The 27848-nt window shown below is 33.8% G+C and overlaps 1 protein-coding gene across 1 annotated transcript in view; it reads right to left on the bottom strand.

The window, feature by feature from the left end:
• Positions 1-27848, bottom strand: part of Cnbd1 (cyclic nucleotide binding domain containing 1) — a 399182-nt gene that overhangs the window by 171469 nt on the left and 199865 nt on the right. The gene's annotated exons all lie outside the window — the stretch shown is intronic.

The following is a 27848-nucleotide window of genomic DNA, read 5'->3' as shown; positions in this document are numbered from 1 at the left end:
CTCAAGTACTTTTAAATTTGGGTCAAATGAAGCTGTAATTTAACTCTTAAGAATACAGATTTTAAGTGAACAAGTGAATTATAACTTTAATTAAAGCATATCCATATCATAGATATATGATACTTATTATTTAATTTTTTGATACAGAGTCTTGTGCACAATATAGCCTTGGCTTCACTCATACTCTATGTGACCCACGTTGGCATCAAAATCTTGATTCTCCTGCGTCAGCCTCCCAAGTGCTGGGATTACACATGTGCACCACCACGCCCAGCCCTGCTTAAGCATTAAATTCACTATTTAATAAATGAAGCATCATAATCCAGACATAAAATTCATATTACTATAAGTTCTCAAGAGACTAACTAGCTGGCATACATACCATTGCTAAACTAAATAGTCAGAAATTTTCAAATAATTTTTTAAAAATCAAGCATGAAAAATAAATTAGAATTCTAGTACATACACCGTGTATGTGGTTTTGCCAGTTACAGTCTCAGTTTAGACATCATATCTTGTTGATCTATCTGGTATGCATGTTTGTGAGTGTGCATCAGAATAATGATATAAATTGTGTTTTTGTTGTAGAGTTTAGCAAAAAAAAAAGTTCAAAGAACACTGGCTTAGTAGACAGTCACTCTTGAGAAACAGTCATGAGAAAACTGGATCCTTGGTTAACATCATTTAAAAATGTAATAATAAAGAATTAGTATTAAAAATTTGCATGACATTCATGGCAGGCCTGGTGATGCATGTCTGTAATCCCAGCTATGTGGGAGTCAGAAATGGGAGGACTGTGGTTTGAGACTAGTCCAGGGAAAAGTTAGCAAGATCCTGTCTCAAAACACAAACTGGGCATTGTAGTGCACGGCTGCTATCTCAACTACACAGGGAGTAGAGTTAGGAGGGTCATGGTCTGAGGCTGACCCCTGGAAAAAGTGCAAAATTCTGTACAAAAAATAAAAGTAGACCAAAAACAGGCTAAAGAAGTGGCTCAAGTGGTAGAGTGCTTGCCCAAAAAGTGCTTGCACAAGGCCCTGAGTTCAAACCCCAGTGTCACTAAAAAAGAAAAAGTAATTTCATGGTATCATAACCAACACTTAACATATGTTTATGTGACTTTGTCACCAATAAGGTGACCAGAAAATATTATCACAGATGGAAAAGATGGTAATATACTTTTTTAGTGGCAAAACACTTGCCAGTTGCCTATAAAAATATGGAAGAGAGACCAAATGCCTAGGTAACTTGCTAGTTTACAAAAAATTGTTATAAAAGCCATACAGTTACTTTACTGAGTATGCCTGATGGTGTAGCCATGTCTTACCAGTTTTCAAGCATAAATGAAAGGAAATAGAAAGGATCCAAAAATGTAGAGCTTGTTTATAAAGTCAAGTGCTTCTCAAGCCCTTGTAGCAAGAAAGAATTAAAAGAGAAAAAGAATTGAGTACTAAGGGTCTACTAAGCTTTCTTGGTTAAATAAAGCTGCTTAATCTTGTGACAAAAGTCTGATGAAAAGTTTGTACCTTCTCATCCAAGCCTACTGTTTCAGAAGACTTTTAAGTAATCTTTACTAAATTAAGAGTAGGCACAGGGAAAGGAAGCAGAGAAATAAACAAAGGTTTAAAAACAATGCCTGGAACATAATTTGGCTTTGGTTATTGGCATGAAGAAGATACTAGAGACAAATAGAAACTTACTATGTTTATGAAGAATTTGTACACTGAAGAATCTAGTGCTATGCTCCTGTAGAATTTTAACTTACTTAACTTTCAAACAAAAGATACTGTGCAACACTTCTCACTCTCCAAAGGGAACATATTCTTCAGTGTTCTTGTTAGATTTATGCATAGGATAAAAGATGAGAAAAATCTTCCAGACTGTGGGGCAAAGAGGTATTCTTCCCAATAAAATAGATCCAGGCTCTGACTTTAAAATCTTCTAATACTGCTAGGGCAAAGGTTTTTACAAACCAGCCCAGCAAAACAACACTGTTGGTACTGGTCAATGAGTTCAATGTGTTTCTGTGTCCTTTTTTTCCTGGATGTGATTTTTTTAATGGTAAATCATATATTCTGGGCTCCACCATTGTGAGTTGTATAAGAAGAAAGCAACAAAGAACTACCCTTTTGTTTTTTATGGTAGTGTACTAGAAATAGTCATAGTCATTCTTGATGAAGAAGATTTGTCCTCCGAGATCCTTGACTTTGTGATGTAGTAATTGATGAAACTTTCAAGTTTGTCTTTTGGTGAGAGAGTGAATATGTGTGTTGGAAAATGATTATGCATAGGTAGTTATCAACCAGAAAAGACCAAACTGCAGAAGAGATGCTTAACTGCCCCCAAATTAATTCCTCTTATTTCTAGGTAGAAGTTGCAGTAGTGTGTTTGCCAGGCACTCTTAAAGCCATGAGACTGAATCCTAGTTAATGGGAAGTGAATAGACACAGAGGGAGCCATAGCTTACTACATGATTGAATTTTTTAAATTCTGTTTGAATATAGAAGGAATACGTATAGTCACCTGTTAGCTACAAAATCATGCATGTGTGCACATGCATATATATATATATATAATATGTATGTACATTATATACACGTTTTAGAGATACACCTGCATGCAGGTTTCTACCTATGCATACAAATATAAAAAATGCTAATACATTTTTTAGTACTTACTATGTGCCAGATACTCTCTATAGATAAAATATGACTATGCTTCCTTATACCAAACTTATTTCACTTAACAACCAGGAAAACCTAATGCACAGAATGTCAAATAATTTGTTTACAATCTCATGGCTAGTCAGTGGCAGAACTGAGCTGCAGTAGTAAGAATTCAGGCAGTTTGTCTCTTGATTGCATGCTTGAGAGATTCAGTGCATGATCAATAACTTTGTGTAACTGTTTCAGACACAACCACAGGTAATTACAAGGGCTTTACCTAGCAGACTTCATGGGGAAAAGTCTCACACCAGTAATTGTAGCCTCTGAAGGAAGGTGTAATCAAAGATTCAATCTTCCTGGTCAATCTTGCTCTTCTGCTTGTCTGCATCCCTGAACAAGGAAACTCCATTTGGAAGTGCTTTTCATGGAAAATGTTGGAGATACTTTCCTCCATTCTGACTCAGAATTCAGTTCTTTGCTCCTCCTTTCCTTCCTTCTGTCCTCACCCCAGTTTTGGGATCTATAGAACTGCAGGATCATTTTGTTCAGAGCTCTCTCAACAGTGAAACAGCCCCATGTTTGTTCTGGTCCACTTGACCCTTGAGGGGTAGGTACCCCATTCTATGTTGGGAAAATGGAGCATCACATGTTGGTGCTTTCTGCAGTTTTAGACCTTGTTTATACCATCAAAGCAAAGGATTAAATGCCAGAGTGTAACTTCCTCTTGGAATTGTATCAACTCTTCTGATAGCTGTTACTCAGCATTCTCCCTCCTTACATCTTCTGGAAGTCTGAAAACATTCATAATCACTACGCTAGGCTGGAACTTACTACTCTTTATTATTCTCATCTTTGCTACTGTCCGCATATTCTTACTCTTTGATCTATCAATTTTTGAGTGGTCTGGGTTAATACTCCAATTATGAACTTATCTATTTCTCCTCAGAACTCTGACAGTTGCCATGTTAGATATTTGAAACCTGTGTTATTTCATGAAATTAACAATTGCCTATACTAGTGTATAAAGTTTGTCTGCATTTCTTCTGATACTTTTCCTTGAATTCTATTTTATGAGCTATTACACATACTTTTTCTAGCTTTTCTTGGTTCATAATTGCCTAATCAAATCTTTACTGTAATTTCATTTCCAAAATGCTGTATCTTCTATTTTAAAATGCCAGATTTCAATCAAGTAAAATTGGATTTTGTTGACAATAAAAATTTTATCAATCTATGAAAGTAAGCTATCATTTCCATTTATTGAGATCTGCTTATAGTTTTTAATGATTAAGTCTTACATTTTTTCTTAAACTTATTGCTAATTATTTTATTGTTTTGAGAGTATTTTAAATGTTTCTAAATTTCATTTTTGGACTATTCATTGCTAGTCTTATTTGTATAATTTTGATATTTACATATTCTTCTTATATCATACCATTATGTGAAATTTGTTTATTATTATTTGAATTAAATCCACTGGACTCTTCAGAATTTTCTATATATAAGATGAAACAGAGATAGTTTTAATTTTCCTCCCTGGATGACTTTTATTTGTTTTCTCATGGCTAATTTTCCTGACTAGAACATCCACTATAATGTTGACTAGAAGTGGACCAAGTTAATATCCCTACTTTCTTCTGATCCTAGGGAGAAAACATTTAGTCTTTCACCATGTTAGCTGTGAGTTTTTCATTGATGCTTTTTATCAGATTGAGGGAGTAGGCCTAGTTCTGTTATTATATTGAGTACAATTTTTTGTCATTTTTAAATGAATGAGTGTTGAATTTTTCAGATGTTTCAGATATATATAAATATATATATACATATACATATATATGTATCTATTGAGATGATCAAGTGGTAGATTGTCTTTTATTAATATGATACACTATAACTAGTTGGTTATTGTTATAGAAATTTTACATTAGTAGGATAAATTTAACTCTATCATGGATGGTGGCTAATCATTTTTATATATTGCTGGATTTACTTTGGTACTATTTTGTTGAAAATACTTGCTTTTATATTAATAAGGGTTATTAGTTTGTAGTTCTTTTTTTTGTGATACTTTTCTCGGTTTTGATATCAGGGCAATTGTCACTTCATAAAATTATTTGGAAATCATTTCTCCCTCTTCCATATTTTGAGAGATTTGTGAAGAATTTTTAACAATTCTTTAAAAGACTGACAGAGATTACCAGTGAATCCATTCACTAGAATTTTCTTCGTCAGAGGTGTTAGTTAATTCAATCTTTCTGTGAGTTTATTCAGATATTTTTAAGTGTTTGGTAATTTGTCTTTTTCTAGGAATTTGTCCTTTAGTTCTAAGTTACATCACAGTTGTCACAGTTTTTCCTAGGATACTCTTAATATTCGTTTCTACAAGTTCGGTAGAAATGGCTCCTCTTTCATTCCAAATTTTAGTAATTCGAGTCTTTTCTCTTTTTTCATAGTCAGTCTAGGTAAAACTTTATATATTTTGTTGCTCTTTCCAATGAATCAACTTTTTCTCTTTTCATTTTTAATTTTCTATGTCATTTCTTCCTTTTAGCATGTCAAATACATTATGAGAAATTATTTCATTCTTTATGAGGGTTCTGATCAAGGTACCAATAGTCTCTGCTTCAAATTTGAAAAAAAGTGTGGAACTCTATGTCTAAATTATTTGGAATTCACTGAGCTGCTCAGATGAGTAGCTCATATTTTTCATTAAATTGGAAAGTTTTAAACCATTCAGTTTTTGAATATACTCTTTTTGAATATATTCCTTTTTTCTCTATACTCTGTTTTTGGAATTGCCATCATATTTGTGTAGGAAACTTGATGGTGTTCCACAGATCTCTGAGGGTCTATTTATATTTTTCTTTCTTTTCTGCTCTTCTCCTTTGATAATCACAATCATCAGAAATAAAATCTTCAATATCTTTCCTGAAACTTCCTTCTAGCAACCGAACCTCTCTAGTAATATATTTTTAAAATTTTGGTTACTTTAATTTTCAATTCCCAAATCTCCATTTGGCTCTTTTTTCTTTTCTTTTCTTTTCTTGGTAGTTTCTATTTATTGAAATCCTATATGTGTTGAGACCAATAGTAGTTTCTCTTAATTCCAGAAAATCTTTATCCCCTGCAACTTCCTAAATCTCTGCTCATTAAGCTTACTAGTCATTTAATAATTGGTCAGAGATTTCTTTAAATGTTTTCAACCAAAAACTTCAACTTTCTCTGGTAGTCTGGTTGTGAGTTGTCATGCTAATTCTTTAGACATGATTTTTTTTATTTCTTTGTATCTGTTCATCATAGTTTACTGACATCTTTGTCTTCAAGTCGACAATTAGAATCACCTATGGACATTGTTGTTACCTGATTTTTTTCTGACACCTATGGCATTCTTCCTTCTCTTTTCATGACAATTTTGTTAAAAATTGTGGCACATCTAGAGTAAGTTTTCCCCTCATCCTAGGTTCAAAATAGCAAGGATATCCTTTCAACAGGGCTTTTTCAGGAAAATGCCAGATGGGCAACCTTGAGGCAATTCTGAGAACAAAGCCTTGTGGCAAACTCTTAGCTCATCTGCAGCCACTGGTTTTCACAGCCACTGTGATTAAGGCCATCACAGAACTGAAGAAAGGAGAATTGAAACACGTCAATTTTAAAACCACATGCCCTATTCATCTTACCAAAGTGTTGACATTTTTCTCGAAAAAAAAATGCTCCCAATATTGTTGCAAGCATTTGACTAATTTCTAGAGTTTTTATAAAGTTTTTCCAGCATATCATCGCTTTTGTGAAGGAGTCATTTTACAGGTGTCTCACAGTACCATTCTGGAAGCTCCTGCCCTCAACATTGATTCTAACTTCCTCTAATCTATAGTAATCACCATTATTTCTCCCTACAGCTAAAAGCCTACATATATTCTAAGCACCTAAGGACAAAAGATTAGGACAGTCAGCCATTGGTGGTGAGATAATTGAAAATATTTAAAAAGTAACACTACTTACCAACAAGAGATTAAATATAGTGTTTAAATACCCAGAAGTTACTCAAAAATTAGAGGTCTTCATCATTTTTATGAATGAATAGACTTATAATTTAAAAATTCTGATGAAAATATTCAAACTCTATTATTTCCTACCACTAACTTAGTCTTATTCTATAAATCTTCTTTCCTGTTTTCTAGCTCCTTTTGCCTTTCTACATGGATACCCAACAACATTCAAATGTTTGTAATACCATCTTTGTCTATGGAGATGCAGAAGGGGTGGTAACTCACCCATCTAGCCTCTTACTACTGCCATTTTGCCATTGCTTGGACTGCCTTTTTTTTTTTGGCATTAGTCTTAGGATTTTCCAGGCTAACCTTGACAAATGTTCAGTACATTACAATTATGAAATTCGCCCTAAATGTGGCTCAAGTACTAGAGCACCTACCTAGCAAGTAACAAAGCCATGAATTCAAAATCCTGGTAGTGCCAAAATAATTAAAGATTAAAAAATAAACTCAGTTTTCCATTTCTGTCAACCTCTTCCTCTGTCTTCTGACAAGAATATGTCTTTTATTCCTAGCCTCTCTCTTTCTTTCTTTCTTTCCTTCTTTTCTTTCTTTCTTTTCTTTCCTTCCTTCCTTTCTTCCTTCCTTCCTTCCTTCCTTCCTTCCTTCCTTCCTTCCTTCCTTCCTTCCTTCCTTCCTTCCTTCCTTCCTTTTGGCAGTACTGCAGTTTTAACTCAGGTCCTTGCTGCTAAGCAGGTGCTTTACCACTTGAGCTACACCCCCAGATCTTTTTGGCTTTAATTATTTTTCAGCTAGGGTCATACTTATTTGTCCAGTCCCAGGCTCAGACTATGATCCTCCTACTTAAGTTTCCTAATATAGGTGGGATTACAGGCACTTGTCACCACACCCAGCTTATTTGTTGAGACATATTCTTGCTAACTTTTTGCCCAGGATGGTCTTGTAACATAGTCCTCCTTATCTTCACTTACCAAGTAGCTAGGACTATAAGCACAAGCCACTATACCTGTTCTCTTGCCTGTTCTTAATACAGAAAAACTCAATGAAAGAAAATTAAACTAACAAAGAAGGGAAAAATCATATATTAAATGATGTTTCAAAAACTTTAATTCCCAAACTATTAGCATTAGAGATTGTTTTTTTGGTGGTATCATAATTCGCATTATGTGTAAGAAATGTTATCTTCTTTGTACTTTCATTCCTTCACCTTTACATCTATTTCCAGCCCCAATTCTAACTAGTGGCAAGAAGTTAAACATTAGTATATTCCAAGTGTTTTTGGAAATTCATTGAGAAACAAAATAGTGCAGCATTTTCTTTTCTACTCCTTTCTCTCCCAATGATCATTTCAATCTTAGAGGCTTCTTATGCGTCATAAGAAGTAAGTATCTGGCTCTGATCACCAGTATCTACATGGGATGGCTTCTTGTGAGTGGCAGCCCAGGCATCCATGCTGGTACCTCTGAATTCTTCAGAGTTCCTAGCTGTAGGTAGACATGACCTGAGTTTTGTAAAACTTTTGCAAATCTATTGACTTTTCATGCTCAGCTAACTCTTCAAACATCTTGCTGATAGGATGAGAATAAGACTACTCCAGTGAAATTCCCTGAGGCCATGGAAAGGTGATTCAGGCTCTCTAAGACTTTTCTGCTCTAATACTAACATTTATTCAGATGTACAAAGGAAATTGGAGCTTCTGGATTTTTCTGCAATTGATCTAATATTTCTAATAGCTTGCAACCTACTTAAGGCTTAAGAGTAAATCTAAAACAAACAAATAAGGGTTGGAGGTATGACTCAAGTGATAGAGTGCCTGCCTAGTAAGAGCAAAGCTCCAAGTTCAAACCTTAGCACCACCAAAACAAACAAAAATCTGTTGCACCTGTCTCTCAATGATATCACCTGTCCTGATATAAATAGTCTCTGTTCAATTTAAATGTTCAGGATACACAAAGTTTAGCTACCTATACTAACTGATTGACCTGGACTTCTTATAAATGTAGGCTTTTAGGAAACGTGCTATCTTTCAGAATTAATCCTCTCAAAATTCTTTTCCCTAAAAGGGATGGGGGGGAATTTGCCTATGTCCTTGTGGCAGTGGGAAGAGGTCTGCATGTACTGAAACTTTTGCTGAAGAAATATAACTAACTTATAATAGAGAACAATAAACAAAGCCATTCAAGTTAGGTAGGGTGTTTGCCAATAATACAATAGCAAATCAGAACACTCAGGTATAAGTATGAAGAGTAAGCAGTGATGAAGTATGCTATAAAAAGCAATGTTCAAACAGTATCAAAAAAGCCAATTTCCTCAAGAACACACAGATAATAATTATTTTTTAAAAAGTAGCAAAGATAGAAAAGAATTTAATGAGTGAAGAGCACATATATACATGCATACAAACAAACACACACCTAAAACCTAAAGCCAAGCAGAATAGTTTTTAAATCTTCAGAACAAATTAATGATATAGGAGGGGAAAAAAGAATGTAATTATTCCATTTGAAACAAACTATTTTTTGTAGAAAGATACACAAGACAGCAGGAGTCAAAATATTGAAATTTAAGCAACATTAATAAAGAAAGAGTCAAGGTGTTACATTTCCTCAAGAGAATATTACTTAGTTTACAGATGTCAGGTGTATAACACAGAATACAGTCTAGAGATAAAAGCCTACAATATTGGTGACATGTTATTAGGCAAACAGTATATCAGAAATATTTATTCTAAGGGAAAATTTAAAACTGATTCTTAATGATCTGTTCTTATTATTGAAAAATGCTAGAATTAAAATATTCATGTCAGATATCAAAGCTTAGGAAACTCAACTTGATGATTCAGAAATCACTATCTTCTGAAAGCTTCCTTTAACTGTTTTAAAAGTAGATTTATTCCATCGTTTACTTCCATTGCTTGTCCTCTTAATTCAAAGCAAGAAAACTATCCTTGGCTATCTGTGAAATAATAAGTTTCATTTGTCTTACCACATCGACTAAACTTTTATTGCCAATTATTGGTATGGCTTAACAAAGGTACTAACCATTCTCTGCCATTTATTCATTTATATTTAATTTAGGTCACCCAAACTGTTTAATTTGAAGCAGTATCTGATTAGGTATTGGAAGTTCTATTAAGGAAAGCTTCTCATCCTTTTGCAGACAAAAATAAAATAAAATAAATCAATAAAAGGAATAATTCTGAATGCAAGTAAGACTTCATTCAAGGGAAGTTGCCAGAGGGCCCACAGAGGTCTCTAGAAATGAAAGTGAACTTCAAGGATGCTGATTATTTTTGCTTTTCAGTGTCTTGCAACTGCCAAAGAAAACATCTCTAGGTCCTGTCACAAAACAACCAATTCTTAATTGGAAGTAAAGATATTTGTGGATAGAGTTATTTGATATATCCGAAAACCTGTCAAATTAAAGATGGAGTAAGTTTATTCTGTCTGGCAGTTATGAGTATAAGTTATAAAGAGGTCAATTCTTTCTAATTAAAAATATTTAAAACAATCTAATGGGTCTTTGGTGAGATATATAGAATTCAAGTGTTAGCTCGCTATGCAAGTCCTCCTTCTCTTTCAGTTCAGATTTTCTTTTAATGTTAGTCAAAAGTAAACAAAAGACAAATAAAAACCATTATCAGTCTGTATCTCATGTGCCATGAGAAATTCAATAACTTTCTAATCCCCCTGAGAATGTGGGAAAAGCTTATGTTTCTCCCAGTCATTTCTTATTGATTTCCTATTTTCTCTGAATTCTTAAACTCTCATCAAACTGGGGCACAGTTCAAGTGACAGATCACTTGCCTAGCAAGCACAGGGCCCTAATTCAAATGCCAGTACTGCCAAAGGAAAGAAAGTCTCTGATCTAGAAGACAGAATTTGCTGTATTCAATATATTTATCCTTCCTATATATAAGATTGGCATCAGAAAGAGAAGAATTTCTTTTGTTTTCAGTTTTTAGGATTTACACTAAAGGATTTATTATGTGATTCTTGTGATACAAGATTGGACATGTACAGTGGTATCCAAACACACATAAATAAACTCACAGAACACTAAGTCTTACACAAACTGTGTGTAAAAGTCAATAAAAGCAGGACTACATGAGTTAAGAAATGGGAGGATAAGTCAGTTTCCATGCTAGACCTCTTCTCCTTTTCTACATATACCTGAAAGAATAGTGAGGACTCCAAAGGGCTGCTGCAAAATTATAGGAAGTCCAAAGTTCCTTTCAAAATGCATATTGTTATTTGGATACCCACTATATTTTATTCTACTTATGCTAGCATAAGTAAAGGACCTCAAGAAATTATACTTTCCAATCAAATCTCCTCCTTTTAAAATGGAAAAACTAGTTTGGACATGTTAACTACTTTGTCCATGATCACATGGATAATAAATTGTGGAGCAGAATTTTATCCCAAGAAGTCCCATCCAGAGTTTAGGTCCCTATCCACTTACCCACTACACTAAGTCAAATCTTCATGAGAATGATTTTCACTACTTTTGAGTTATTTGGGCTAATTGAGTTAAGCTAAGGGATGTTCCAGGTTTCATTGGATTTGAACTGTATAGAATAAATTTTAAAAACTAAAATTTGTAAATACAATTTGTGTACAATGTCAATCTTTTTAGGAAGGGAAGACAGCATGACAAATTACAAAGTTTTAAAAGATGGATAACTCTAAAACATCACCAAATCCACAAAAATATTATAATATTCCATTAAAATATCTTTAATAAATTAAATGAAAATGTATAAATAAATTAATTAAATTAAAATGCATAATTAAAGTGTATGTACCTCCACTTATCTTTTATTTTTCTTACTTCTTATTTTGTATTTCTTAAATATGCTTACCTCTTGGTATAATAGCAATATCGAGTGAGAAAATTTTACCTTGGCTTGATTGACAGAATGTTAAAATTATTCTTAATAATTTAAAAATATTCTTTTAACTAATGTCAGTGACATTAACTAATTCTTTTAACTAATGACAAGCTAATGTCACATAAATATTTAGAGTTGTCAATTTCAGGAGAATTTGTACCCACTTTTCTTTCAGATATGAACTATAAAATTTGGCAGACTTTTTCATGGATTTGATTCTCTTTCAAAACATTTCAAAATCTATGGCACCTCTCTGCCTACATACTCCTGGTGCTAGGTTGCCATTGGCCGTGTTCCATTGTGTGAAGATTTTGCTGTGTCTCCACTGTGTGCAGGAATGTCCCTGATAGCTGTCCTTACACTAGCATAGCTAGCAATAACCACATATGCAGCAATGATGAAGGCTGGGGACATAGCTCAGTGCTAGAGCACTTGCCTAGTGTGCATGAAGCTCTAGGCTTGATCCCTGCAAAAACTGTGGCAATAACAAAACACTAAAAATTATATACCCCTAGACCTAAATGCAATGTCTCCCTAGCTCAACTTTCCCTAATCAAGTCCCCAAAATGCCTGAGCCCACTGCAATGTTGGGAGCCATGAAAACGAAGTGTAAGAAAAAGATGTTTAGCATTAAAGACCACATGGTTAGGTTAAAATACCTTACTTTAGCAAATTTTTCAGTACTGAATACCTTTGTAGGTGTCTCCTAGGGTTTTTGAAAAGATCCATGCAAATTTAATCACAAACTTAAAAGCTTAAGCTTTAGGTTAGGGATGTAGCGTGGTGGTAGAGCTCTTGCCTAGCATGCATAAATTCCTAGGTTTGATCTCCAGCACTGTTGATAATAAATAAAAAAAAAAATAAAGTTTAAGCCTTATTACCTTACCTCTGACTTAAGGTCTAGCTATTAAGACAATGAAACAATAAAAAAAAAAATAAGATCAATCATCAAGCTGGATTAAAAATGTGAGACAGAATTGGAATTAAAAAAAGTATAGGGATGGGGAAAGAACATGAAATAAGACACACAGGGTGATGTAATAGTGTAAGTTTGAATCAGAGAGTATGGAGGAACTGGTTCAGATTCACAGCTTTGCAAAAACAGGTGTAAATGAAAGCACAGATCATCAGAATACCAGCAACAGAACATCCAGGAGCCTGTTCCATTTGGCTGTACATGTCCCTAGAACACATAGTATGCCTGCCCCACCAAATGGGTACCTGAAAGACCTAAAACACTTGTTGTAACTTGAAGGCCTTTTGGTTGAGGATACACGAACATTTTCAGAAACTGCACAGCCAAAATCCCTGGGCCTTAGCAGGCATATAACATTTGAGTAAATGTTCTGTGGACCACAGATAAGATAGAAAAATAAAGCTTCAAAATTTCATTTTAATTAAATGATGCACACATGGATACCCTTGGACCTCCTTAATGGTTTCATAAGCAACATTTATGACAGCTATAAAATTATTTTAAACTGTTAAAATTTGATTGTCCCTTCAATTGTCATTTTTTTTGGTGTATTTGTCTTTCCTGCATGTTTTCAAGCAAGCCACTCTAAAATTATTTTCCTAGAATCTGGTATGCATTTGAAATATTTCTTGAGTCATTAATCATTAATATGCACATCACCTTCTGTCTGACTTCTCATTTGAATTACCTAATCAGTCAAGGATGAATGAACAGAATAACAATTGATTTAATGTGATCATCCAAATTCATATGACAAATGCTGAATATTATCAGTTTTTCCAGAAATTGGGTTTGGTCATTTGTGGAGTGGAGACATGGGAAGCACAGCATGAGTTGGGTTCTCTTTGTTTTTGTTATACACAGTTGGAAATTGAAAGATCAGTGACAACAATTTTAACTTTTCTGTTCCAACTTTTAAAAAAATAATAAAGCTCTACTTTCACGATTTAAAAATAAATTATTATTTTTTAAATTTTCCCCTTTGTTTTTTGAGGATGACTAGGCTATTTCTTGCAGAAGGAAAGGAATTAAGACACATAGTGTACCACCAGTTTTTGATGGTACCACATTTCCTTTCACTTCACAAGTAGAGGATTGAAGAAAATAAACTAATTTGATGAGTAAATTTTTTAACAGAAGGGATGATCATGAAACAAGCTGCAAATAGTTTGTTTACATGTTTGTACTTCCAAAGCCAAACAACAATTTAGAGAATCCTCAGCAATTTTGAGATATCATCATCAATAACTTCTTTAGCATCTTTCACAAACTCAGTGCATAAGAGCTGAGTGATTAACAATAGCCACACCAAAAAGGAGTATACGTAAGTTCTAAAATACTTCAAAATTCATCTGCAACTTTATTTCCAGAACACACCCAACAACAGTAAACATGATAATGATGTTACTGAAATACACAGTCATGCATATTTTGCACAGTTTAGAACTAATTTTCATTGAAGATTTTCTATATCTTTTGTGCCTAGACATTTGAAAGAGCTGCTTCTAAGACACAAAATTGATACAATGGATTGCTCTGTAAGAGACACTGAAAATTTTGTTGGAAATATTATTTTTCACTTAATCATACTATTTCTTATGTGTATGTGCACTCAAAAGAATATAATAAGTACATGTCAGATGCAAAAGGCAAGCAGTAGCTACTATCTACCTTTCTGATTTTTAAGTCAACCAGAAAAGACCCTCTACAGTCTGATCGTTCATGCATTTATCTACTCAGCATATAAATTTGTACAATGGCTAATTTTCACATGCTATGCTAAATGCTGACATACAACGAAGAAAATGAAGGATATGGCCTTTGCTTAATTCAACTTAAAATTCAGGGGGAAAGTCAAACATTAAACTGAACTTAAAGCCAGTGTTAGGAAAGGCAGAGTACAGTGTGCCATGCAAGTAATGATGAGACATTACCTAGATGGGGGTAGAGATAGAAAATATTTAGAGATGGTGGTGTGCAAAGTTTCAACTGAGGAATAAGATAGCAGTGGGGAAAGAGAAGATATCAGTGTTCCAGGAACAAGGAATTGCATGTCCAAATATCCAGAGTCACGTATTCAAGAAATGCTTGAGGAAGAAAGCCCAAATTGGTTGAAGCAAAGAGGGCAATAAGGAAATCGGACATAAGCTAAAGCTAAAATGATAGGGAAGGCAAAATTCTAGGGGACATTGGAAATCCTATTAAAATTTTTAGATTTTGTTACTAAGAAAAGTAAAGTCATCTAAGAGCTTCATTAAAACAAGTGACTGAACAGATTAGAAAGTTCACTCCAATACACAGAGAAGGATAGATTAGGGTATTGTGAAACTAATACCATGAGATTGGTTAGGATTTTGCACCGGATTGATTATATAATGAGAAATTCCATCTAGCGGATCAAGTTTGAAAAACTAGTTTGAAATATATTTAACAAAGTCAATGGATCAAGAAAAAGGCAGAGTAATCCAGTGTTAGGCAGGCCATTCCTCCTTCCAGGGGAGGAACACTGGTATTGCTAGTATTACCAGTGTTCGTAACTAGGACTTTGTCAAGGCAATTGATCAGTGATACTGGTTTGAACGTTTTTCAGTACAAAATAATCTGTTATATTTAGAGAACTGCATCTCACTAAACTTCAATTGCTGTCAAAATGCTAGCCAGGACAAAAAAGAAATATAAGAAATACTCTACTACTCCCTCTTTAACCTTTTTAGATTATACTCTATCCTAGTATAAAGTTTAAAAGATGGAAATATGCAACCTCAAATTTCATTAGTTTAGTTCTAACTTTTTTCTCATTTGTGGAGAAATACATGCATAGCAATGATACAAAAGGTCAGATGAACCAGATAGATGAGTTAAAGATTAAATATATATATATATAATATTTATATATATATATGACATTGATATAGAACTACATAGCTTACTTAATACAAAAGTGATCTTTTTGAAGATTGATAAGAAAATGGAAATATAGAAAATCTATCAGGTACTGAGGAAAAAGAAAAACTAAACTGTTGCATAATATTGTCAACTATACACTTCAATAAGGAATAATAATTTTAAAATACATTTAAAATAGTAACATTGTATTGTGGTTCATTGATTAAAATAGCTCCGTGAGACTCAAGCAGCACAGTTCCTGCTTATAAGTGTGAAGTTTAAACACCAGTACCACAAAAATAAATACGTGAATAAATAAATAAATATTATTAAACTAAGTTTACTTAGTTTTCACTAAGATTTCATTTAATATTTTAGAGAATTCTTTTATTTTTGTGTGTGTTTGTATGTTTTGCTTTTGTTTCTTTTAATTTAAGAAAGAGTTGAAGTGCATATGGACAGAAGGTTATAGCTAGGGCAGAGAATGGAGCTCTAGTGATGTGCAGAGAAAGGTGTGAAAAGAGAATGGTAACAGACATGGGGCTGCAGCTGGATAATGAAATAACTTCTAATATTCTATAGGTATCACAATTGGATAAGTAAGCTTGACAAAAATAAATTGAATAGTTTAATTGAAAATTATAATAGTTTGTAGAGAGGATTTTCAGTGTTTCCAACACAAAGAAATAATATATATCTGAAGTGACGGACATGACAATTACCGTAACTTGATCACTACGTATTGTATTCTTGTATTGAAATGTCACAATATACCTTCATAAAAAAAGGCACAATTTCTATCTGTCCATTATGTGTGTGTGTGTGTGTGTGTGTGTGTGTGTGTGTGTGTGTGTAGGGTATGGGTACATTGTGGCATTTGCAAAGGTTCTTACAATACATCAAATATATCATACTTGAATTCACTCCCTCCACCATTCTCCATTATCTCCTCCCCCCATTCCTGAAATAGTTTCAACAGATATCATTTTTCCATTTATATACATGGTTATACAGTATTTGCACCATGTTCACTCTCCTACACAGCTTTCCCCACCTCCTCCTCCCTCTCATTCCTCCTCCCCCAAGCAGGATCTGTTCTGCTCTCCTGTTCTCTGATATTGTTAAAGAAAAAAATGACATTTTTGCTTGTTTAAGATAACTAACAGGGAGTTTCCTTGTGGTGCTTTCATGTATATATGTATTATAGCCTGATTTGGTTCATTTCTATTTTTCTTCTTTCTACCTTAGTCCCCTTATTATGGTGGTTTCAACAGGTTTAAAAATTCTATATTCATTCTTGTATAGAGAGCGCATTAACCATATTCACCTTCTTAACTTCCTTCTTTTACCCTCCCTCTCTAGTATGTGACCTCCCCTTAGTATGTCCTGTTTTTCATAATATTGCTGTATTAGGTCTATATTCCACATATGAGAGAAAATGTGACTTTTGACCTTCTGAACCTGGCTAACTTCACTTAAGATGATGTTCTCCAGTTCCATTCATTTACCTACAAATGGCAAAATTTCATTCTTCTTTGTGGCTGAATAAAATTTCATTGTATGTAAGTACCACATTTTTCTTAATCATTCATCAGTAGTGGGGCATCTTGGCTATTTACATAGCTTAGCTATTGTGAATAATGCAGCAATAAACATGGGTGGGCAGGTGCCTTTGTTGTAACCTGATTTACATTCCTTCGGGTATATTCCTAAGAATAGAATTGCTGGGTATATGGCAATTCTATTTTTAGTTTTTGGCAGACCCTCAATACTGTTTTCCATAGTGGCTGTACTAATCTACATTCACACCAGCAATGTTTAAGGGTTTCTCTTTCTCCATATCCTCCCCAACATTTGCTGTTTTTGGTGTTCTTTTTTTTTTTTTTTCTTTTATTATTCATATGTGCATACAAGGCTTGGTTCATTTCTCCCTCCTGCCCCCACCCCCTCCCTGTTCTTAATGGTAGCTATTCTAACAGGAGTGAAGTGGAATCTTGATTTGTGCTTTTGATTTGTGTTTCTTTTATGGTCAGGGATGTTGAGCATTTTTTCATGTGTTTTTTAGTCATTTAAATTTCTTCCTTTGAAAAAGCTTTGTTTATTTCTTTTGCCCATTTCTTCATTTGGTCATCAAATTTTTGGTAGTTTAGTTTTTTGAGCTCCCTGTATGTTCTGGTTATCAATCCCTTACCAGATGTATAGTTGGCAAAGATTTTCTCCTATACTATGTGCAGCCTCTTCAATTTACAGACCATTTCTTTTGTTATGCAGAAGGTTTTTTTAATATGTTGCTTTTAATTCAGGATGCAAACATAGTTATGTTAATACTATTCCCCCAAAAATCATTAAAATGATAACAGGAATATAAAATAATAGCAAAGGGTCAAGGAGTTTAGGAAAGAGACTGTTAGTTGATCATAGTGTATCACAATTTTGTAGTGAAATAAGTGGATAGAAGTCTAGATAAATAAAGCAGAATAGAGAAATTCAAAACTCAGAGGAATATTAGGAAAGACAGCTGCAGCAAAGGAAATACAATAACTTGTGATTTGTCTATTTTGGTTTTTTATGCATTTCCTGTGCAGTCTCATGTGTACAATGAGGCAAGGCAAGAGACTCTGAGATGCAAGGATTCACTTCTTCTCTCTCTTGAGATCACTTATAGAATTTTCAGCTTAGATTCCTATTAATTCAGCACACAAAAATACATCCTCTATTTTACCTTTAAATTTCTTATTTAGGGGTATTCGATCATTTTTCCCTTTTCTTCACATAAACCCTTTTCTAAAACAGCAAAATTAAAAACGGTCACTTAAGAAATAATATGCTCAAAAAATTACTTCTCCTCAAAGCCTTAATCATATTTAATAGTGCTCATAGTAACAGCTAATGTTTTAAGGCTGCAATTTCCAAAGCAATTCAATATTTTATCTTATGAATGTGTTATCATTCCAATTACCCTTAAATGTAATAAAGTTATTTCTTCAATGTTTCCTACATATTTTAACTCAATTTGCCTATTGAAGTCTTTAAATCATTCTGTTTTATGAAAACTAAATCTCAGTCTTCAAGTTCTTAGAAAAAACCTGTGCATTCAGGATATATTTTAAAGGTATGTATAAGAAAACATGACTACCTCTCATTCTTCTATTATTACAAACCTAATTCAATTCTTATATTTTACCTGGATTAATGTAATAATCTCCTAAATGACCGTTAGCACCCTTGACCCAACACTGTAACCAGGGGACTATGAATCAGGTTTGGCCTTGGATTCTGGCTGCTGTTTTGCCAAACTATCTCTCTGACCTCATCTAAAGCTCTCTCATTATTCATTGTCATTCAGTCATGTTGACCTTCTTACAGTTTTACAAACACAACAAGCAAACTCTCACCATAAGATTTTTTTTCATTTTTTATTTTCTTACCTACAAAAGTTATTTCTCTAAATATCTGCATTGTGTGCCCCTCATTTCCTTCACATTTCTGCTCAAATGTCAACTTTGTAGGAAGATCTTTCTGGAGTACTTCTAAATACAACTAAATAATCTATCCCTACTCCTAAGAATGATTCATAACTAATTTTTCTCCATAAAAGTTATCTTCAAATGCATCATGTATTTTCTTCTTTGTGATTGCTGGCTAACTCCCCACTAGATTATAAGCAAAATAAAGACATAAGTTCTACATTATGAACAGAGCCTAGAATTTAGAAGGTGCTCAGTAAAAAATTATTAACTATTTCACTTTTCCTTAAGCAATTTTCACTTGCTAATACACTTGCCAAATTACTTTCAATCTTCATAAATATCAATTGCTTACAGAAGTGAATTTTATTTTGTCTGTCATTAATACATGTCATTGTGAGTCTTCACTTTGTGCCTTTCCACAATTACCTAGACATGAGCTGTAAACCCAAACCTACTATTTGATCATTGTATTCTCATGGTTTTCTTCTTAATATATAGAAAACTATTATTATTTTTATAATAGATGCAATTCTTCTATAGTACAAGATTTTAAAACTTTAATGTAATGTGATCAATTAATTAAGGAATATGAAATGAACTTATCTAATTACTGATTACAATACAGTTAAAATAGAAAGCTAGAGTTCTTGGGAGGAATGAAACCTCACTGGACAGCTTTTTGTTTTATTTTATTTAAATTTATCATAAAAGTGTGATAAAATGATAAGAATTTGTAAGAAGCACTGCATTAATTTCTGTGTCAGTGGTTTTAAGAAAAGAAAAGCTATTATTCTTGGCAGATGCTTATATGCATTATCAGTGTTGGATATGTTTAGGGATGTATAGGATATAGAATTATGTAATTATGCTATCAAGAAGTCTTTTTAGTGTTAAAATTCCTATAGGAAAATGCCTTTGTTATTTTAAGGGTGGAATTTTCCATTGCTTTCTTTTTCTTCCATTGCAACAGTTATTTTATAACTTAACTTTCAATATTGTGAGTTTTTTAGTAGTGAAAACATTATCATAGCAAGAATCTATTCATGGGAAGTAGCAGAACCATCCACACAATTATAATTTAGGATGTTATGATTATTTCCTAAATGTTGCCTTTTATAATTTACTTCAACTTTATATCTCTTCAATTTCAACTACTCCTTCCAAGGAAAATAAATGAATATATATAACACTGGAATAACTAACATTTGAATAATACTTTACATTTTCTGGTGCACTGTTACACACATTGTCTTACTTATCATTAACAATAACCCCCCGCCAGGCCACCAGCTCCAAACATGCTTGGGAGACCTTCAGCAGACCAAGCAGAACACTTTCTTGCTGGAGCTACACTTGGCAAAAAAAAAAGAAAAAGAAGAAACAAAACTCCAAAACCCTGAACTCCCAGCCACAAAAAGCTTCTCCATGCCACCTTACACTGAGAAAACAGGAGGGCTCCAGCACCACAAGACACTGGCTCCAAACCTGCTTGGGAGACGCAGACCAACAGGTGAGCAAATAATCAGACAACCAGGACTGGATGCTAAAGGAGTAACACCAGAACTACTAAGATTGAAATTCTACTGTTCCTGAACTGGGAATTTTTTTTTCTTTTCTTTAAGTGTTTATTTGTCTTGTTTGCTATTGATTGTCCACCATCTCTCCCTGTTGATTTCTTTGGTTCTCTTTTTCTTTCTTTCTTTCTTTCTTTTGTTAGTTTTACTATTGTAAGTTAGCTAATACTAAATTACATATAGATGAGGGACAGAAACAGTGGAATGATGGGAAGACAAAAAGGGGATGGAAACCATTCTCCTCCCACAAAATAAATTACTACAGGATTCAGAGGAAAATGAAAAAAACAAATCCCAGATCCAGACTCCAACAAAACAAAGATAAACTATACCAAGGAACCCAATGAAGCCCACAAGAACATTCTGAAAGAAGAAATCCTGCAAGTAATCAATGAGAATTTCATACAAAAGTTACTAGATATGGTCAACCAAAAAGTACAGAGACACTCAAGAAATTCCAAGACAACAAAAATAAAGAATATGAGAAAACACACACAAAAATAAATGAACTCATAGGCACCCTAAATAAACACCAAACTGAAACTGAGAACACCATAAATAGAGTGATAAATGAATTAAGGATGAAAATTGGCAATATTAAAGAGGAAGTTGATCCCTGATATGAAAACCTCAGAAAAAAGAATGAACCAAAAATACAAAACAAAATGGAAGGCCACTCCAGCAGATTAGAACAAGCAGAAGACAGAATCTCAGAATTTGAAGATGAAATGGAAATTAAAGGAAAAACTGAAGAACTATTAGTAAGATAACTCACACCTATGAAAGGAATATGCAAGAACTCACCAAATCTATCAAAAGACCAAACCTGAGAATCGTGGGCATTGAAGAAGGAGAAGAGGTGCAAGCAAAAGGAATTTGTAATGTATTCAACAAAATAATAACAGAAAATTTCCCAAATCTAGAGAAAAATATACCCATTCAAGAACAGGAAACTTCCAGGACACCAAAAAAACTTGACCAATATAGAACTACCCATGTCATATTACCATTAAAACAATAAGCACAGAGAATAGAGAAAGAATATTGAAAGCTATAAGAGAGAAAAAACATATAACATACAAAGGTAAACCCATCAAAATCACAGCAGACTTCTCAACAGAAACATTAAAAGCAAGAAGGCATGGAGTGAGGTACTCTGGGCACGTATTAAATGAGTGCAAATATTAAAGGTCAGAAAGATCTCAAATCAATGACCTAATGCGACATCTCAAACTTGTAGAAAAACAAGAACAAGCAAATCCCAAGCAAGCAGAAAGAAGAAATAATAAAAATAAGGGCTGAAATCAATGAAATATAAACAACAACAAAAAAAATTATACAAAGAATCAATGAAACAAAAAGCTGGTTCTTTGAAAAAAATAAATAAGATTGACAGTCCCCTGGCAAACCTTACTAAAATGAGGAAAGAAAAAACCCAAATCAGTAAAATCAGAAATGCAAAAGGGGCAGTAAGAACAAAAACCATGGAAATCCAGAAAATCATCATGGACTACTTTGAGAACCTATATTCTAATAAACTTGAAAATCTTGAAGGAATAGATTTCTAGATACTTATGACCATCCAAAACTGAACCAAGAGGATATTAATTACTTGAATATATCTATAACACAAAATGAAATTGAAGCAGCAATAAAGACTCTCCCAAAAAAAGAAAAGTCCAGGCCCTGATGGATTCTCTGCTGAATTCTATCAGACATTAAAAGAAGAACTAATAACAACCCTCCTTAAACTGTTCCATGCAATGGAAAGGGAAGGAAAACTGCCTAACTCATTTTATGGAGCTAATATTACTCTTATCCCTAAACCAGACAAAGACATCTACAAAAAGGAGAACTATAGGCTGATCTCCTTAATGAACATTGATGCAAAAAATCTTTAATAAAATAATGGCAAACTGAATCCAATAACACATCAGAAAGATCATCCACTATGACCAAGTGGGCTTCATGCCAGAGATGCAGGGATGGTTCAACATATGCAACTCTATAAATGTAATACAGCAAATTAATAGAAGCAAAGACAAAAACCACTTGATTATCTCAATAGATGCAGAAAAGGCCTTTGACAGGATCCAACATCATTATAAAAGCTCTAAGAAAACTAGGAATAGAAGGAATGTACTTCAACACATTGTAAAGACTACTTATGACAAGCCTACAGACAACATAACATCATAATTAATAGTGATAAACTGAAACCATTTCCCCTAAAATGAGGAATGAGACAATCCCCACTCCTGTTCAACACAGTGCTGGAATTCCTAGCAAGTGCAATTAGGCAAGAAGAAGCAATAAAGTTATACAAATAGGTAAAGAAACTGTCAAATATCCCTATTTGCAGAAGATATGATCCTATACCTTAAAGACCCAAAAAAACTCTACCCCAAAACTCCTAGACACCATAAGCAGCTACAGCAAGGTGGCAGTATACAAAAATCAACTTACAAAAATCATTAGCTTTTCTATACACCAACGAACACATTGAGAAGGAATATATAGAAACAATTCCATTTATAATAGCCTCAAAAAAATCAAATACCTAGGAGTAAACTTAACAAAGGATGTAAATAACCTCTACAAGGAGAAATACAAGCCCCTGAAGAAGAGATCAAGGAAGACAACAGAAGATGGAGATCTCCCATGCTCATGAATTGGTAGAAACAATGTAGTAAAAATGGCTATACTAAGAAAAGCAATCTACATGTTTAATGCAATTCCCATCAAAATCACAATGACTTTCATCATCTATCTTAAAGTCCATTTGGAAACAGAGGAGACCATGAACAGCCAAGGCAATACTCAGCAAAAACAGCAATGCTGGAGGTATCACAATACACAACTTCAAACTATGTTACAAAGCAATAGCAATAAAATCAGCATGACACTGGCACAAGAACAGACATGAAGACAAGTGGAACAGAATAGAGGACCAGGATATGAATCCACACAATTATACCCACCTTATTTTTGACAAAGGTGACAAAAATATGTGATGGAGAAAAGACAGCCTCTTCAACAAATGTTGCTGGGAAAAGTGGTTATCCATCTGCAAGAAACTGAAGCTAGATACTTTTTTATCACCATGTAATAGTATCAATTCAAAATGGATCAAGGACCTAAATATCAGACCAGGAACTCTGAAGTTAGTACAGGAAGCACAAGGAAACACTCTGGAAGTAATAAGTATAGGCAAGGACTTTCTCAATAGAACCCCAGCACCTCAGCAACTAAGAAAAAGAATGAACAAATGGGACTTCATAAAATTAAAAAGCTTCTGCACAATAAAAAAAATGGTCTCTAAACTAAAGAGACCACCCACAGAGTGGGAGAAAATATTTGCTAGCTATACTTCAGACAAAGGACGGATAACCAGAATATACAGGGAACTTAAAAAACTAAACTCTCCCAAAATCAATGAATGAATAAAGAAATGGACAACTGAACTAAATAGAACTTTCTCAAAAGAAGAAATACAAATGGCCAAAAAGCACATGAAAAAATGCTCACAATTTCTAGCCAAAAATGAAATGCAAATCAAAACTGCACTAAGATTTCACCTCACCCCTGTTAGAACAGCCATCATCAAAAACATCACCACCAACTTGTGTCGGCAAGGATATAGGGAAAAAGGAACCCTCATACACTGCTGGTGGGAAGGCAAGCTAGTGCAACCACTCTGTAAAACAATATGGAGGCTTCTTAAAAATCTAAACATAGACCTGCCATATGATCCAGCAATCCCACTCCTGGGGATATACCTAAAGGAATGCCACACAGGTTACTCCAAAGGGACCTGCACGCCCATGTTTATTGCAGTGCTATTCACAATAGCCAAGTTATGGAAACAGCCAAGATGCCCCACTACTGATGAAAGGATGAAGAAAATGGGGCATTTATACACCGTGGAATTTTACTCAGCCATGAAAAAGAATTAAATCTTATCATTCACAAGTAAATGGATGGAACTGGAGAACATCATCTTGAGCGAGGTTAGCAAGGCTCAGAAGACCAAAAATCATATGTTCTCCTTCATATGTGGACTTAGATCTAGGGCAAATACAGCAATGTTGTTGGACTTGGATCACATGACAAGGGGAGAACACATATGGAAGTTATGGGGATAGGTAGGAAACCCAAAACATGTAAGCACTTGATGTCCCCACTCCAGAGGAACTAATACAAAAACCTTAAAGTGACAGAGGTCAACTGGAGAAGGGGATTAGGAACCAGTGTAAAGATCAGTTAAAGATGAATCAACCTGGGTTGTAACACATTTGTACTTGGAAGCAATGCTAGGAATCTCTCTGTACAGCTATTCTTAACTCAACTAGCAAAAATGCTTTGTTTTTCTTATTATGCTTATGTTTTCTCTTCCGCAAAATTAGAGATAAGGGCAGAACAAGTTCTGCCTGGTATCAAGGGGGGAAGGGGGAGAAATTATCCAAACCATATGCATATGTGAATAAATGAATAAAAAAAAACCTACCAAATTTATATATTTATAGCTATATTTATAGTAGACAAATCAGATTTTAAGTCAGTAATTGTAAAAGATAAAAAGGAGGATCACTATATAATAAAGAAGTTAAACATAAAGAGGATGTAACAATTGAAATATACATGCACCCAACCATAGAGCACCCAAATGTATAAAGCACATATTAACAGAACTGCAAGGATAGTAACAAATATGATAATGGAGGACTTCCAATCCTCATTTTCAATATTTCAACATTGGATTGGTTGTCCAGTCAGAAAATCAATAAACAATAGAGCAGATTGGCACAATACTTTAGGCCAAATGAATCTCATAGACATATTTAGAATATTCCATCCAGCAGCAGCAAAATACACATTCTTTTCAAGTGTCCATGGCTCTTTCTTCGGGAAAGTTAACATAGTAGGTCACAAAACAGGTCTTAACAAATTTAAGAAGACTGAAATCATATTTCATATTCAGAAAATGTTTTTGAACAATGTGTCTGCTGAGGTGTTAATATGTATAATATATAAGGAAATCTTACAACTCAATAGAAAAAATACAAATAATCTAACTAAAAATGGACATATGACCTGGATAGATGGTTTAGGGGAACTTAAAGTCATTTTCTCATAAGACTGTCACCTCAAAAGTCAGAGATGTTAACAAAATATTGCACACTTAACATTTAGCACCAGTTGAATGTATCTTTTAGAATTTTTATCAGCAAAATGTGTTTTAGTCCATTTGTACTGCTCTAACAAAATACAAGGGTTTGGGTAATTTGTAAAGAATACAAATTGATTTCTCATGATTCTGGAGGCTGAGAGTCAAAGATCATAATGTTGGTAAGGAATGCTACAGGTTTACATGGCAAAAGGTGGAAAAGCAAACAGGAATGGTTGAACTCCCTTCATCAATCCCTTTTAGAAATGCCTTAACCCAATTTATTAGAAAAGAAGCCCTCATATTCTAGTTACCTAAGAGTGACCAGATCTTAACATCATCATATTATCAACATCTAAATTTTATTGCAGACACATTCAATTCACAGTCTTCTCTTCTTTTTTGCCCTTTTCCTTCAACCACGTGAGGAATGACATTTTTCCCCTTTGAAGGATACAGCATCAAATTGTCATCTTGGAAGCAGTCAGGCCAGGCCTTTGCCAGCTGAGGCCTTCCTTGACCTGGATTTTCCACCATCCAGAACTGTGAAAACCAATTTCTGTTCTTTATAAATTACACAGTTTGTAATATATTGTTATGATAATACAAGCAGGTTAAGAAAACATCTGCCTCTTTTTAAATCCAAATTCTCTTCATTTTCATCAGTTTATGATTAACAGGAAAAATATTTATAGTAAAATAATTTATCAGTATTATTTTAAATACAAAACCAATTCTTACACCAGTCAATTAAATTTTCTCCAATGCTAAGCAGATACATAAAGCACTAATTACCCAAAATAAAAAAGAAGGAGAATAGCAGAAAAATAAATTTCATGGGAATTTAATACAATTTTACTATCACAAAACTCTAATAACTTTTCTCCTCAAAATATATTATTAGTAATTTATTATCATTTGTTAACATTTTACTATTGCAAAATAAGGGTCTGGTTATTAATTATAACCAGATTTAGATGTTTTTCTATGTACTATTGATTTTTTTAAATTTTAAATTCTTCAGTCATGCAAAAGAAGATGTAGATAAAAATAAAAATCTAAGATTGTGTTTTAGAAATGCCTGGTATTACATTCGAACACTCTCAGGGTCTCTGGGCTACATGAATCGTCCCTGCACAGAGCAACTCTCCAAAGTTGCTCCTTAGTTTCTCCAAGGTGAAACTAAGTTTGAAATTGTTTTATAATCTAATAAAATGGCACTATCACTACATTTTTGCCTCTAAGTCTTGTGTTCAAGATCTTCATAATTTCCAGAATAAATTAGTGAAATTTGCACTATTTTAACTAGGTTACATTATTTTTTCTCTATACTTAATAGACATGTATTTGTACTGCTGAATGACTTAGTAAGGTGTATGTGACAAAATATATCATCTGAATAAGTCACCCTGAGTATATAAAATTTGGTTTAGAGTCTTATGGAAATCTTCAGTCAAGAGCCAAGGATAACTCATCAAATTTAAAGGTCTGAACAATTTTAAGTATTCTATTATTTCCATTTCTGAAATTCTAGACTGTTGTGTGCACTCAACTACTCTTTTACTTAATAATTTTCAGTGAGTATTCTCTGTGTTTCTCTGTGTTTCCATGTAATGTGTGTTTTATAATTTTGTTTTTCCCTTTAAATATAGTGTAACTTCACATCATCATTAAGAAGTGTAGAAGACATGGTAGGTTGTCCTCCAGTATCAGTCTTTCCTTTCTCCTTTTGGTGACAGAACCTTCCTGCAAGTGTTAGATGTGCAGTGGCTGCCTCTCCTTTCCAGTTGGTGCATCCATGGGAGTAACTCCCAAAGCACAGTGAGTAAAGGTGATGTGGGTAATTTCTACATTGCAGGCATGAAAAAGCAACTGTTTTCCCTTCTCTTCCACATTTTATTTGCTACCTGTAGGTTGCAAAACATATGTGGAGTGACTTATCTTTCTCCTCTAATATCTTAGGGAATGACAGAGCAACATGACTCAAGCAAATTCAGTTCTTAAATATTTTGGTGAAGTAGAGCCCCTGCCAATCAAACTATTCTTCTTTAGCCTGTCACACATAAGAGAAATAAAGGTCTAGATGATGATGATGGTGCCACTCTATTTTGGATCTCTTTGTGTGAGCAGTTAATCTAGTTCTTCAACACAAGATTTTGAGTCATAGAAATTGTACCCTATGGCACTGCCATGTGTCACCTTGCA

This window comes from Castor canadensis, chromosome 3 (genome assembly GCF_047511655.1).
Source record: "Castor canadensis chromosome 3, mCasCan1.hap1v2, whole genome shotgun sequence".
Lineage (NCBI taxonomy): Eukaryota > Metazoa > Chordata > Mammalia > Rodentia > Castoridae > Castor > Castor canadensis.
Note: the sequence above shows the minus strand (reverse complement) of the source record. Positions and strands in the feature narration are given on the sequence as shown.